Here is a 12,678-nt window from a genome sequence, read left to right as displayed (position 1 = left end):
ACACCAAAATGAGCTTGCAGAAACATAGCCCTTGTCTTCCATTATGTCCTAGTCACTTCCCTGCAATTTATTCCCTTCGACACTCAAATCCTCTTTCCTTTTATACAAAGGCATATGAGCCCCCAAGCCTAAACCACTTCTTTGAGTTTCACTTCTTTTCTGTGAACTGACATGCATGTAAATATTTGTGACATGCATGTAAATATTAATAAAAATTATGTGCCTTTTCTCCTCTTAATCTGTCTTTGGTTAGTTTAATTTGCAGACCCCCAGTTACTGAATATAAGAGGGTGGAGGAAGAGCTTTTCCTTCCTGACAGTGGACAGTGTCAGACAGTGAAGTTCATGGTAAGGAGGGAGGATTGTGGTTTCTGATCTCCCTCCCAGGGGTTGGGGGGGGAGGAGGAGGACACTAGAACAACCCCAGCAGAACTCCCCAGCACCATCGGCCCCTGCCGGGACTGAGGTGCATGATGAAGGTTCACAGAGCAGTAGAGCTGAGCAAACCCGTGTGCTGGAATTCTAAGCATCCTGCTTCAGTTCTCATGGCAGAGACAGGAATGCACCCATGAGCAGTAGGCCTGTCTCCCAGTGGATCAAAGGGAAGAGTGACATGCCCACTGGGACCTGAAGGCCTACCACCGGGACAGAAATCACCTTGCTGAGGGATGCCTGACCAGACAGCCAGATCCAGTGGTCCCGGGCCCCACTTTCTCGTGGGAGTACCTCAGTGTGGCTGGGAGTAAGTCTACTTTATTTTTCAGATTTCTTGGACACTGAGGCCAGAGGAAGAAGAGCTCACTGATGAGCGGCCTTGGTCACGCACCAGATACAATATACCAGTTAAAATGGAATTTCAGATAAACAGTGAATAATTTTTTTTAGCATAAGTATGTCCCAGGCAATATTATGTAAGAATTTCCTGGGACATATTTATATTCTGCAGTGTAAGTATTGCCTAAACATACTTACACTAAAAAATTATTCATTGTTTGTCTAAAGTCCAGTTGAACTGAGTGTCCTCTGTTTCTGTTTGCTAAATCTGGTGGCCCTACCCGGAGAACAATGCTTCTGTGGCCTGCCTATGGCCGTGGCTGTGGTCCTGTCTCTACAGTCAAGGAAATAGGACAGCCGGGGTCTTGACTCGATGGACTGAAGGCCTCACCAGCCCTCGGATGTATTTTGTTTGAACAGTACTGAGTTTTTACTTTCATTTCCAGCCGACTGCCAACATTGAAAAACTGGCAGATCTCACATAAACGCTGGGGTTTGGGGCTTTCCTGGCAAAAGTGGGAGACCTGGCAATATCACAGGGAAGCAAACTGGTTGCCCCCCCCCCCCTTGGTCTCACTTACTTGTGCCTGGTTCCTGTAGCTGCATTTGGGACCAACCCATCTAGACCATTAGGATCGTACATCCTGCCCTAGGTGGGGAGGCGTTTTCTCTGGTCCTGCAGCCCTGAGTGACTGTTGGCCCTGACCCGGTTCATCTGGGGTGTGGGGCTCTGTCTCTCTGACCCCCCCACTTTTGACCTGCTAACCTGCTCCTCAGAAGGGCTGAGGTGTGATGTGGCACAAACCCCTGACCCCTTCCTCTGGGTCTCGGTTTTCATCTCTAAAATGAGAGGGAAGTGGGGCACCCAGCTGACTCAGTCGGAAGAGCATGCGAGTCTTGATCACGGGGTCGTGAGTTCGAGCCCCACGTTGGGTGTAGAGGTTACCTAAATAAATAAGATGAAATGACAGGGAAGTCAATCCATGCTTCCCAACACTCTTTTTTCTTTTGGTACCAAAAGTTCTGTTTTATCAACCCCATGCCACTGCAGATCCAATGTTTTGAAAGATCTCGTTTCCCTGAGCAAATGACATACGGCCAACAGCCTGTGAATTCTGGTCAGCCTGAGAGCTCACCAGCCAACCGGTGTCACCACACCTCATCGATCAAATCCCCTCTAAAAGCAAACACATTTTGTAAGCTCCTGTAACCTTACTGAGAACGCGCCCGGGGCCCCTGCTGCCACCTTCAGAGCTGCGAGGGGCTGTGGGCCAGCTCAGTCAGGTTGGTCTAGGTGACCCTGCAGCACTAAACTCCAGAATTTCCGTGGCTGGAGCCAGAAAAGTTGAAGCCCCTGCAAAGCGTGCGGTGGGCGAGGCCGCCCTATGGGTGGTGATGCGAGGATTCAGTTTCTCTGCTGTAGTCCTGCCGTCTCAACACGTGGCTTTTGTGGCGGGAGAAGAGATAGCTGAAGGGGGGCTTCTCCTGGCCCACCTCTGCTCGCGTTTCACCAGCTGGATCCGGTCCTGGGGGCCTCACTTAAGCGAAGGGGGCTGGGAATTCATAGCTGTCCGTGTGGCGGGGAAGGGGCGGAAGAACGCACATAGTGAGCACTAAAGGGGACACGAGATGAGCCACGGCGCCCCTTTAGCTCCAAGATCTGACGCCCTGTCCCCCTTCAGAGTGGTCCCAGGGTGTGGGTCATAGGTCTGCTGGCTCATGCGTGATGATGACTGGTAGCACCTGGGCAGAACGGATGCTAAAGATACGCTGGCTTTTTTTTATTATTATTAAAGATTTTGTTTATTTATTTGACAGAGCATGAGAGAGCACAAGCAGGGGGAGCAGCAGAGGGAAAGGGAGAAGCAGGTTCTGTGCTGAGTAGGGAGCCCGATGTGGGGCTCAATCCCAGGACCCCAGGATCATGACCTGAGCCGAAGGCAGACACTTAACCGACTGAGCCACCCAGGCGCCCTGATATTCTGGCTCTTAAGTATTTCCAAGTCCTATCTTTTTCTTCCTGATCACTATAGGTAACCTTTACTTTACCTCTTTTATGTGCATGGATTCACAACAGCCCCACTAGTTGGATACTAGTTTTTCCCCAATTACTATTTTTTTATAGATTAAAAAAAAAAAAAAAGGGCACTGTCTGTATTTGAATTGACCAGTTGACCCTACTGCATAGGGTTTCAGCAATTCATTCTTTACGTGAGCATCTACCCAGCACAACGCCTGGAGTCCCTGAGTCGCTTCCTCGGGTGACAGAGCTGACTGGTGGGGACGAGACTTCCTTCCCTGAGAGCTGCATCCCAGAGCCTGGCCCTTGGGGGGCTTTGCTAGTGCTGGCACTGGCTTTAGGGGGCTTTGGGGCTTTGACGGGCCCGGCCCACCTCCAGAGCCCCCTCCTCAGGATTTCAGAGACCACCCCATCTGAAGACTTCAGCCTCCATGGAAGATGAAACTGGAATCGTTGGACCAGCCTCCGGGACTTGGCTTTATTTTTTATTTTTTTTAAGTAAACTGTACACCCAACGTGGGGCTTGAACTCATGACCCCGAGATTAAGAGTCGCATGCTCCACCGGCCGAGCCAGCCGGGCGCCCTCGACAGGGACTTGGCTTTAATTTGATTTAAAATGGATTCTATTTTGCCACGACAGGGAGCTTGAACTGTGTTTTGTGATTTTTGCTGCCTGGTGGCTCACATTCCAGCACATTTTCCAGCTCTCTGCCCCAGGCTCGCCCTGAATCCAAGTCCCTACTGTTTCCCTTAAGTCTGGTGTGAAAGTCAACTGACTCCTTTTTGCTTATTGTTGTTAGGAAATGAATTGTATCTCTAACTTTTTAAACAGGTCATATATTTATACATTTACAGAGTTCAAGAGTCAAGAGAAAATTCTCCCTCCTCCCAGCGACCTGAAGGCAGCCAATGCCATTCATGTGTTAGGCATTCTTCCAGAAGTTTCTTTGTATACACAAGCAGAGGTATGATTTTTTCATTCTATACACAAATGATTGCATACTATATACAGAATTGCCTTATCTATCTTGCTTTCCCCCCCCCCCCACTTAATATGTCTTGGGGGGTAGTTTGATATAATTATAGACATGATTTCATTTAAAAAAAGTTACATATTATTTCAACATATGGCTGTTCCATAATTTATTTAACACTCCCCTTCTGATAGGTATTTAAGTTTTTTAAATCATCTACTATTACAAGCAATGTGGCAACGAATAACAGACACATGTTGCTTGAGGTGGGAGCCAGTGTAAGCGGGATCAATTCATACAAAACAGAATTCCTGGGCAAAAGGGCATATGTGTTTGTAATTGTACCAAATTCTGCCAAATTATCTCCCACTAGGTTCTGTTCCAGTTTACACTCCCACTAGGAAAGTATCCATTTCCCTACATCTTCAGCAAGTGTGTTTTCAGTTGTTCTGATTTTCCACAACCTGAAAATCTCACTGCGTTGTAATTTGCATTCTGTTATGAATGAGGGTGAGCATCTTTCATGTTTTAGAGTCCTGTGCATCAGTGAGCCTATCTTTCTAGGAGTTTGGGGACAACACTTGGGTTTGAGCAGGTACCCGACCCAGGCTCAAAGCTGGTGGAACCCATTGCAGCCAACCACCAGGATTCATAGGTGAAGCTCCTAGGTGAACTCTAAGTTGTTTGTAGTGCATCCCACTGGAAGTGCTTGGAGGCACGGAATCCAGTCCTAACCAGGCTCGTGGCGCCCTCTGTCCTTCTGAGATGGATAAACAGAAATCAATGCAGTTTGTAGGGGGGACGTTTGGGTCTTGGCTTAACACTGATGGAGGTCGAATACTGGTTGTGGGTGTGTCCCATCAAAGCCGAAAAAGATCTCATGGACCTACGAATTTTCTTTTGTCCCAGAGAATATCACAATATCAAAGGTAGGCTGCCTTTTTATTTTTTGATTATTAAAAACCTTCATATTATGAAACAAAAAATGTACACAGAGAATAGTGAACCCCAAAATACACATTGCCAAGATTAAGCAGTCATAAAGATTATGTTACATTCATTTTTTCCTTTTTATTCAGATTTTAAGGCAAATAATATCAATTCACCCTTATGAGCTTCAGTAAACATCTCCCAAGAATGGATGTATTCATACATAACTAGAGTGCCATTACCATATGAGACAAGATTAACTGTAGTTCCTTGGTATCACCAGATACCTCGTCCTTGTAAAAATTCACCAGTTGTCTCAAGTCTCTCTCTCTTTACCACTGGTTGGTTTCATTCATGGTCCACATGCTGTATTTGGTTCTTCTTCTTCTTTTTTTTTTTTTTTTAAGATTTTATTTATTTATTTGTTAGAGAGACAGAGCACAAGCAGGGGGAGCGGCAGGCAAAGGGAGAAGCAGGCTTCCTGCAGAGCAAGGAGCGTGAAGTGGGGCTCCATCCCAGGACCCTGGGATCATGACCTGAGCTGAAGGCAGCCGTTCAACCGACTGAACCAGGTTCTTCTGTTTCTGAAGTGCTTGATTTCAGAGCAGATGCTCTCTGCCTTTGTGAGGAAGTGAGCCCCACGGCCCAGAGTCCATCAGTTCTGAATTTGCGTATTTGCTTCCTTGTGGTATCATTTAATTTGTTTCTGTATCCCCTCGTATTTCCCGTAGAGCGGAAGCTAGCTCTAGAAACTCATTTGATGAGTTTCAGTTATTTTTTGGGTGAGAGTTCATAGGACATGCTGGGCACCCCTACTGCATCGATTCGGAAGGCACATAGTGGGTCTGTTTTCACACTGAGCAGCAACAGTGGGGTCAAGCTATGTCAGCCAGACCGCTCCATGGCAAATTTCCCCTTCAACCTTTCATGTAATGATTTCATCTGCCCACTGGGGTGCTGGAATCAGTTATTTCATTAGGGGGGCAAAATGGAGATGTTCTAGTTCTATCATTTTTAAAGAAGATTTATTTATTTGAGGAAGGAGGGGCAGAGGGAGAGGCAGAAAGAAAGGGAGAATCTTATGCGGGCTCCATGCCCAGGGCAGACCCAACTCAGGGCTCAATGCCACGAACCTGAGATCATGACCTGAGCCGAAATCAAGAGTCAGACGCTCAACCAACCGAACCACCCAGGCGCCCCTAGTTCTATCATTTTTTCCCCACATTTATTAACTAGATTTTTTTTTTTAATATGAAGAAAACAGGGCAATTTGGTCATTCTGGGCTAGTTTATACCATTTGTAAAATGGCTGAAGATCTGCTCAGGTTTCTTTGCTCCTTAGTTAGCCCAACCTTTTCCAGTTGAGAAAAATAAAAAATAGTACAAGAGGACCATATAATGTTCAAGCCATGGAATGAGCCTAGGAGAGAGCTTTCTTTTTAGCTCAAGTTATCATTTTACGTTCAGCACCAAGTGTGTGTGAAATTTCATAATTACTAGTTGACTCATCTTAACTGCTGGTATTATCTTTTCTTCCTGCCTTTTGTCTTCTCTTCAGGGTCTGTCTCCTCAAATAAGGAAAGTATTGAGATATGAACAAGCATGTAGACAGAAATATCATCATTGAATTATTCTTTCAGGTCTAAAGCCAAGCAGGTCTTATTTGGATAATATAATGCAGTGACTATCAATCATATACACTTTAGTGAGAATTAATACAACCAGCTTGCTTTCCATTCCACAGCTGAGAAAGAATAAATTTGTGGGGAAGTTGGTGCGGAGAAAGTGCCCTGGGAAGGAAACACTTTAGTAAAATAGTACTAAAGAAGTAAAGAAGTAATAGGAAGGAGGGAAAAAGATAAAGATGTTCCCAGAAATTTTTGCTGCTTAAGAATGCATTAGGTACTCCTGTTATGGACACCGAGAATACCCGTTCTTCCCTTGTCACACTGTTATCCTGTAAGATGTTTTTGCTGCAAGTCACAGAATACCAGACTGAGAAAGACCAGTGTCGGAACGTGTGCATTTGTGAATGAATATTGACTGGGAGGTAATACAGCACAGTGGTTAAGTTCACAGGATTTGGGACAGATCAAACTGGGTTCAAGTCCTGGCTTCATAATTTGGACAAGTGCTTTAATTGCCTTGGCCCTTGGGTTCTCCACCTGTAGAATGGGAATAATAATAAGGCCGCAGGGGTGAAATCAACATTAAATGAAAAATGTACTTAAAGTACTAAATACATTTCTGTTCACATAAACCCCCAATACCCAATAATTTGGGGAAAAAAGTTAAAAAAATAGGGTTTTTTCACTTCATAAAAGAATTCTAGTGTTTGTAGAAAAAGATTACATTTTCACTAATCCATTGGGCACACAATCCCTCCAGGGATCCTTGTCTCAAGCCAACAAGAATGACCTGGTCAGCCCCCAACAGCTGGATGACTCTTAGACATTGCTAGATTGTTCCAAATGTCAAAGGCTCCTGGCCTGATGAAAAGCAGCTTCTAGGAGCCCTGAGTTTTCACTCCTATCATGTTCCTGCCACCTGTCTAAGGATTGTTCCCTAAAGTAGGGCTGAAACCAGATCCCCACCTTGAGGTTACTGACACTTTGTTCCTCGAGCCAACGGCGCCATCTTGTGGTGGTATGACGCTAACACACGGTCCCGGGTTTTGCATCAACTCTGATTTACCATGAGCCTCTGGGTTTTTTAAAATTTATCATTATTATTTTTATAGCATCCTCTTGTCTTTCACACTTAATAGACAAAGTACAGAGCTAGGTTCCTGGGCTTCCTCAGCTTTGGAGATGTGACAATATTGTTCACTGTTTCTCTCTTTCTGGCTCTACGGCATTCCTGGGCCTCTCACTGTGTAACGGGCGGGCGCTAAGCGGGTTGTGCCGTTTCTGTTTGTGTGGCCCTATGTATGCTTGGGAGAAGTGAGGCCAAATACCAGGCACCCAGTAAAAAACAATGCAAGTCTGTTCTGAAGTAGGATTTGAGGAGATGCTTTTACCTCTTACATGTCCTTCAAACCCTAAGAATCTGAGAATTTCCAGTCTCTGTAATTAGGACTCAGTGCCACACAAGTGTGGAGCACCTTCGAGAAAAGTACAGTCCATATCCATGCCCGTGTCCTGCTTCAGGCAGGGCGTCTGCCCCACTCAGGGGATGGCACGAGGCACTGGGTCAGGCTGTGGATGTGAGGGATCAAGAGTACCCAGGCAAATTTGCAACGACGTGGATGGAACTGGAGGGTATTATGCTGAGCGAAATAAGTCAAACAGAGAAAGGCATGTATCATATGACCTCACTGATATGAGGAATTCTTAATCTCAGGAAACAAACTGAGGGTTGCTGGAGTGGGGGGTGGGGTGGGAGGGATGGGGTGACTGGGTGATGGACACTGGGGAGGGTATGTGTTCTGGTAAGCCCTGTGAATTGTGCAAGACTGTTGAATCTCAGATCTGTACCTCTGAAACAAATAATGCAATATATGTTAAGAAAGAAAAAAAGAAGAAGAAGAATGTAGCAGGAGGGGAAGAATGAAGGGGGGGAAATCGGAGGGGGAGAAGAACTATGAGAGACGATGGACTCTGAAAAACAAACTGAGGGTTCTAGAGGGGAGGGGGGTGGGAGGATGGGTTAGCCTGGTGATGGGTATTGAGGAGGGCACGTTCTGCATGGAGCACTGGGTGTTATGCACAAACAATGAATCACGGAACACTACATCTAAAACTAATGATGTAATGTATGGGGATTAACATAACAATAAAAAAATTAAAAAAAAAAAAAAAGAGTACCCAGGCAAGAGTGGTGGTAAGGTAATTCCGGAACCTTGCTACAAGGTGTGGTCTAGGATCCGGGGCAATTGCAGAAGCCGCACTGGGAGCTAGTTAGCAATGCAGACTCTAGAGTGAACGTCCTGGACCTGCAGAGCCAGAATCTGAAGTTTAACTAGACCTTGGGGGAAGGGGGTGGGGTCGGTATGCACTTTAACATTTGAAAAGCACTGAGCTACAGCGCTGCTTCTTGACTTTCACTGCACATTAGAATAACCTGGGGAGCTTTTAAAGATCCTGATACCCACGCCTCAGGCCAGACTGGTTCCAATGGGATCTCTGGGGGTGGGACACACATTTAGAAAGAGGTTTGGCCATTTAGAACAGAACCATACAGTTACCCAGAGCTGGACTTCACCATAATGATGGTTTAGGGAAGCTGGACCACAGACCCTTCCTTCCTGAAGACCTCACAAAAGGAACAAAACCAAAGTGTCAAAACCGGGAAAAAAAGAAACAAAGAGGTAGAAATTCTTGCTAGAAATTTTAAAACGTGGTGGCCAAGAAAATAAACAGAAGGGTCTCCTGTGGAACTGAGAAGTACCTACCTCCTCCAACTTTCCCACAAGAAGATGTTTCAAAGAAAGAAAGCTGGTGACAAAATCTTGAGAATTCTACTATCTACCATTATAAGGCGGGGGGGGGGAATCCTAGAGAGTAAATAGGCAGTGTAAAGGAAAAGTTCTGTATGTTGTGAGTTCTTGAGATCTGAGCAGAGGCAAGAAAGAAAACCAACAGATCTGGCTGGCTGTTCCCCAGTGATGCATCAGAATTGGGTGAATGTCCCCTGAGAAAATCCTCTCATGGCCATGCGATTCCTCTCCCTGTACAGAACATGTATAAAACCTTGTGTTGACCAGGGAGCCCAGAACCTTCTGCAAGGATCTGCCCTGTCCCAGCAGAACCTCTATGCCTGTAGGCTGGGAAAAGTGGGTCACACTGCACTGTGCAGCCTTCCAGTAGAAGTTTGGACTGTGGACAACCAGGTCTCAGGTGGTCAAGGAAAATTCAGATCAAATAGATCACAGGTTTTATCACCATAACTGCCTACAGGGACCAGGCAGGTGCTGTAAGTAAGTGAATGCGGGTTAGGTGTGAGACAACAGGGAGTGATGTAGTAACTAGAAAGGAAAAGCGTCATCTCAAGCAATGGTTCTTAAAACGTGGTCCTCAGATCAGCAGCAGTATCACCTGGGAACTCGTTAGAAACGCATATTTGTTAAAGAAACGGTGGAGGTGGAATCTAGGAAAAATGATTTTAACGCCCCCCACCCCAGACGGTCCCGATACTCACTGAAGTTTAAGAGCTGCCAGTGTAAAAAGTCTTTAGCTGATTGTTGCTATCAGAGAATGTTGTCATGTTTTCTGATGGTTTTCAAGAGAATCTGTAAGTGCAATTTCATGTGGAACCTCCCAATTTTTAAATGTTGGTAACAAATTTGCATTTTTCAGAAAATGCTGGGTGGACCAAACAAAATACATGTTTGTTTCACGGGATGCAAGTTTGTTTGCTGTGGAATGTCTGAATGAATTGCCCAAGTTAAACATGAAAAAGATGAAATGACACGGCAAATGTACAAAATACTACAGAACAGAAAAGGAATAAGAGAGACAGAACATGCAAAGATAGATGAACAATCCAGTCTAGAAGGAAAAAATACCCATAAGTACCCCCCCCCCCAAAAATACTCAAAAATGGGATGACAAAATGGCAAGAAAATGGTGCCGTTACACTTTAAAGAGCCTGGAGACATACAGGTTTGCCCTGCTATCAGAAAGTAGCTTTACTTACCTACATTAGGACCTGTTTTCCTCAACATAAGAAATTTGAGGATTTTCGCTAATATAAAGAAAGCTCTGATCATATTAATGAAGGTCCTCCATGAAAGCAAAGTGGTGGAAGGTGAACTTTTGGAGAGCAAGGTACTCTTGCATCCCTGGTTTAAAACCCTGCCAACACTGAACATAATAAAATAATAATAATAAAACAAAAAACAAAAAACAAAAAAAAGCCCCTGCCAACAAATCGACAGCGCTGGAATTCAGAGAACATACTTTGACAAGCCAACCAATCAGGGCCAGCCTCCTCGCTCTGAAAGTCAGCCAATCAGGAAGGGACTCACTGCGCTAAACACGCCTCTGACTGCCAACCAATCAACAACAGCCTCGTCAGATGATGTCATGTTAGTTCTCCCTTCCCCTAAACTGCCCATGTTAGTAGGTTCCTCTGATGGAGAGACGCTAAGAAAGCAGTAACTCCAGGTTTGTCTTTTTATTTCAGATACTGAATGGTGGTCGCATAGTTTGACGAACGCAGTAATGAAAAAGGTGCCGTAAAATAAAGAGATTGTGGTAAGTGACTAATACAAACCAGAACTAAGAATAAAACAACCATGAAGTTGTGATGATTGAACAGGATGTTCTAAGATGACAAAGTAAAGTAAAACTAATGAGAACAAAACAAAAACAACAAACAAGGTTGGGGAAGGGAATTGGGAGGAAGTTTAAGAGGTTTGATTTCCTGAATTTTTTTTTACCTGGCATCATTTAGCAATATCTAAACTACACAACGTTAAAAATGATTCTAATACATGAGTACTCGCCCAATATTTTCTTGAATTATTTTTATTATAATAGAATTATGTACCAATATGACTAGATATCATCCTCAAATCCTTGTAGTTCTGATACAAAGAAAATATGCACAAAACTAGTAAAAATCAGATTAGTGACAACAATTTATTTTAAGTGACTTGTATGCCGGACCTGAGGCTTGAACTCATGAACCGGATATCAAGAATCACATGCTCTACTGACTGAGCCAGTCAGACCCCCTCTGCAACAGTTTAAAAATAAATTTTGAGTATCCCATAGGTATGGAGAAGAGCACAAATCATCGCATAGCAAAGTGAATTTTCACAAGATGACCTCTCATGCAGGCAGTCAGCACCTGGATCAAGATTTAAAATCTTACCAGTATCCCAGAGCCACCTCTTGTTCTTTCTGCCACTCATCTTCTCCCCCAGCAAAGGTGACCCCAAGTCTGATTCCGAACACTAGATTCATGTTGCCTTTTTTTGAACTTTATAAAAATGGAATCATACAGGTGCACCTGGGTGGTTCAGTCAGCTGAGTGACCAACTCTTGGTTTCGGCTCAGGTCATGATCTCGGGGGTCATTGGATTGAGCCCCCGGACGGGCTCCACACTCAGCGGGGAGCCTGCTTGGGATTCTTTCTCTCCTTCTCCCTCCGCCCCTCCCCCCCAATTAAATAAATAAATAGATAGATCTTTAAAAAAATGGAATCCTATAATGCGCTCTCTTGTGACTGGCTGCTTTCACTCAACTTCCATCTGTGACATTGATCCACATTGTTGCATGTGGTTGTAGTTCATTTTCACTTTGCATTGCATGCTATTGTGTGAATACACCACAATTTCCATTCTACCGATAATGGGCATTTGAACTATTTCTGGGTTTTGGCTCCTACTCATAGTGCTTCCGTGAACATTCTTACCCATGTCTTTTGGTGAACATATGTACATATATCTATTATGTCTATTGGTAGAAGTGGAGTTGCTCAGGCAGAGTATACATATGTTCAGCTTAAGCAGATGCTGCCAAACAGTTATTCAAAAGAGTTGTAGCAATTTCTATTTCCACCAGTGGTGCGTGAAAGTTGCAGATGTTCCATATTCTTGCCAACAGTTGGTACTGTCAGTCTTTTTAATTTTAGCCATTCTGGTGAGTGTTCAGTGATTATCTCATTGTAATATTATGTGCATTTCCCTGACAACTAATGATGTTGAGCAGTTTTTTTTTCAAATGTTTATTAACCATTTGGGTATTCTCTTTTATGTAGTGTCCACTCACATTTTTAAAATTAAAAATAGGATTATCTGTCTTTTTAAGTTGATTTGGAGAAGTTCTTATATGTTATGAGTCTAAACCTATTATTTGATGTAGTTATAACAGAAGTTCTTAATTTTAATGAAGACCAGGCTTATAAAGGTATCCTGTGTTTTCATCTAGGAGCTTGGTTGTTTTACATTTCATATTTAGATTTGCAATCCATCTGGAATTGATTTTTGTGTATAGGGTGAGGTAGGGGTCAAGATCCATTCTTTCCCTGTAG

The sequence above is a fragment of the Phoca vitulina genome, unplaced genomic scaffold (assembly GCF_004348235.1).
Source record: "Phoca vitulina isolate PV1807 unplaced genomic scaffold, GSC_HSeal_1.0 scaffold37, whole genome shotgun sequence".
NCBI classification, from domain to species: domain Eukaryota; kingdom Metazoa; phylum Chordata; class Mammalia; order Carnivora; family Phocidae; genus Phoca; species Phoca vitulina.
This window is presented reverse-complemented; position numbering follows the sequence as displayed.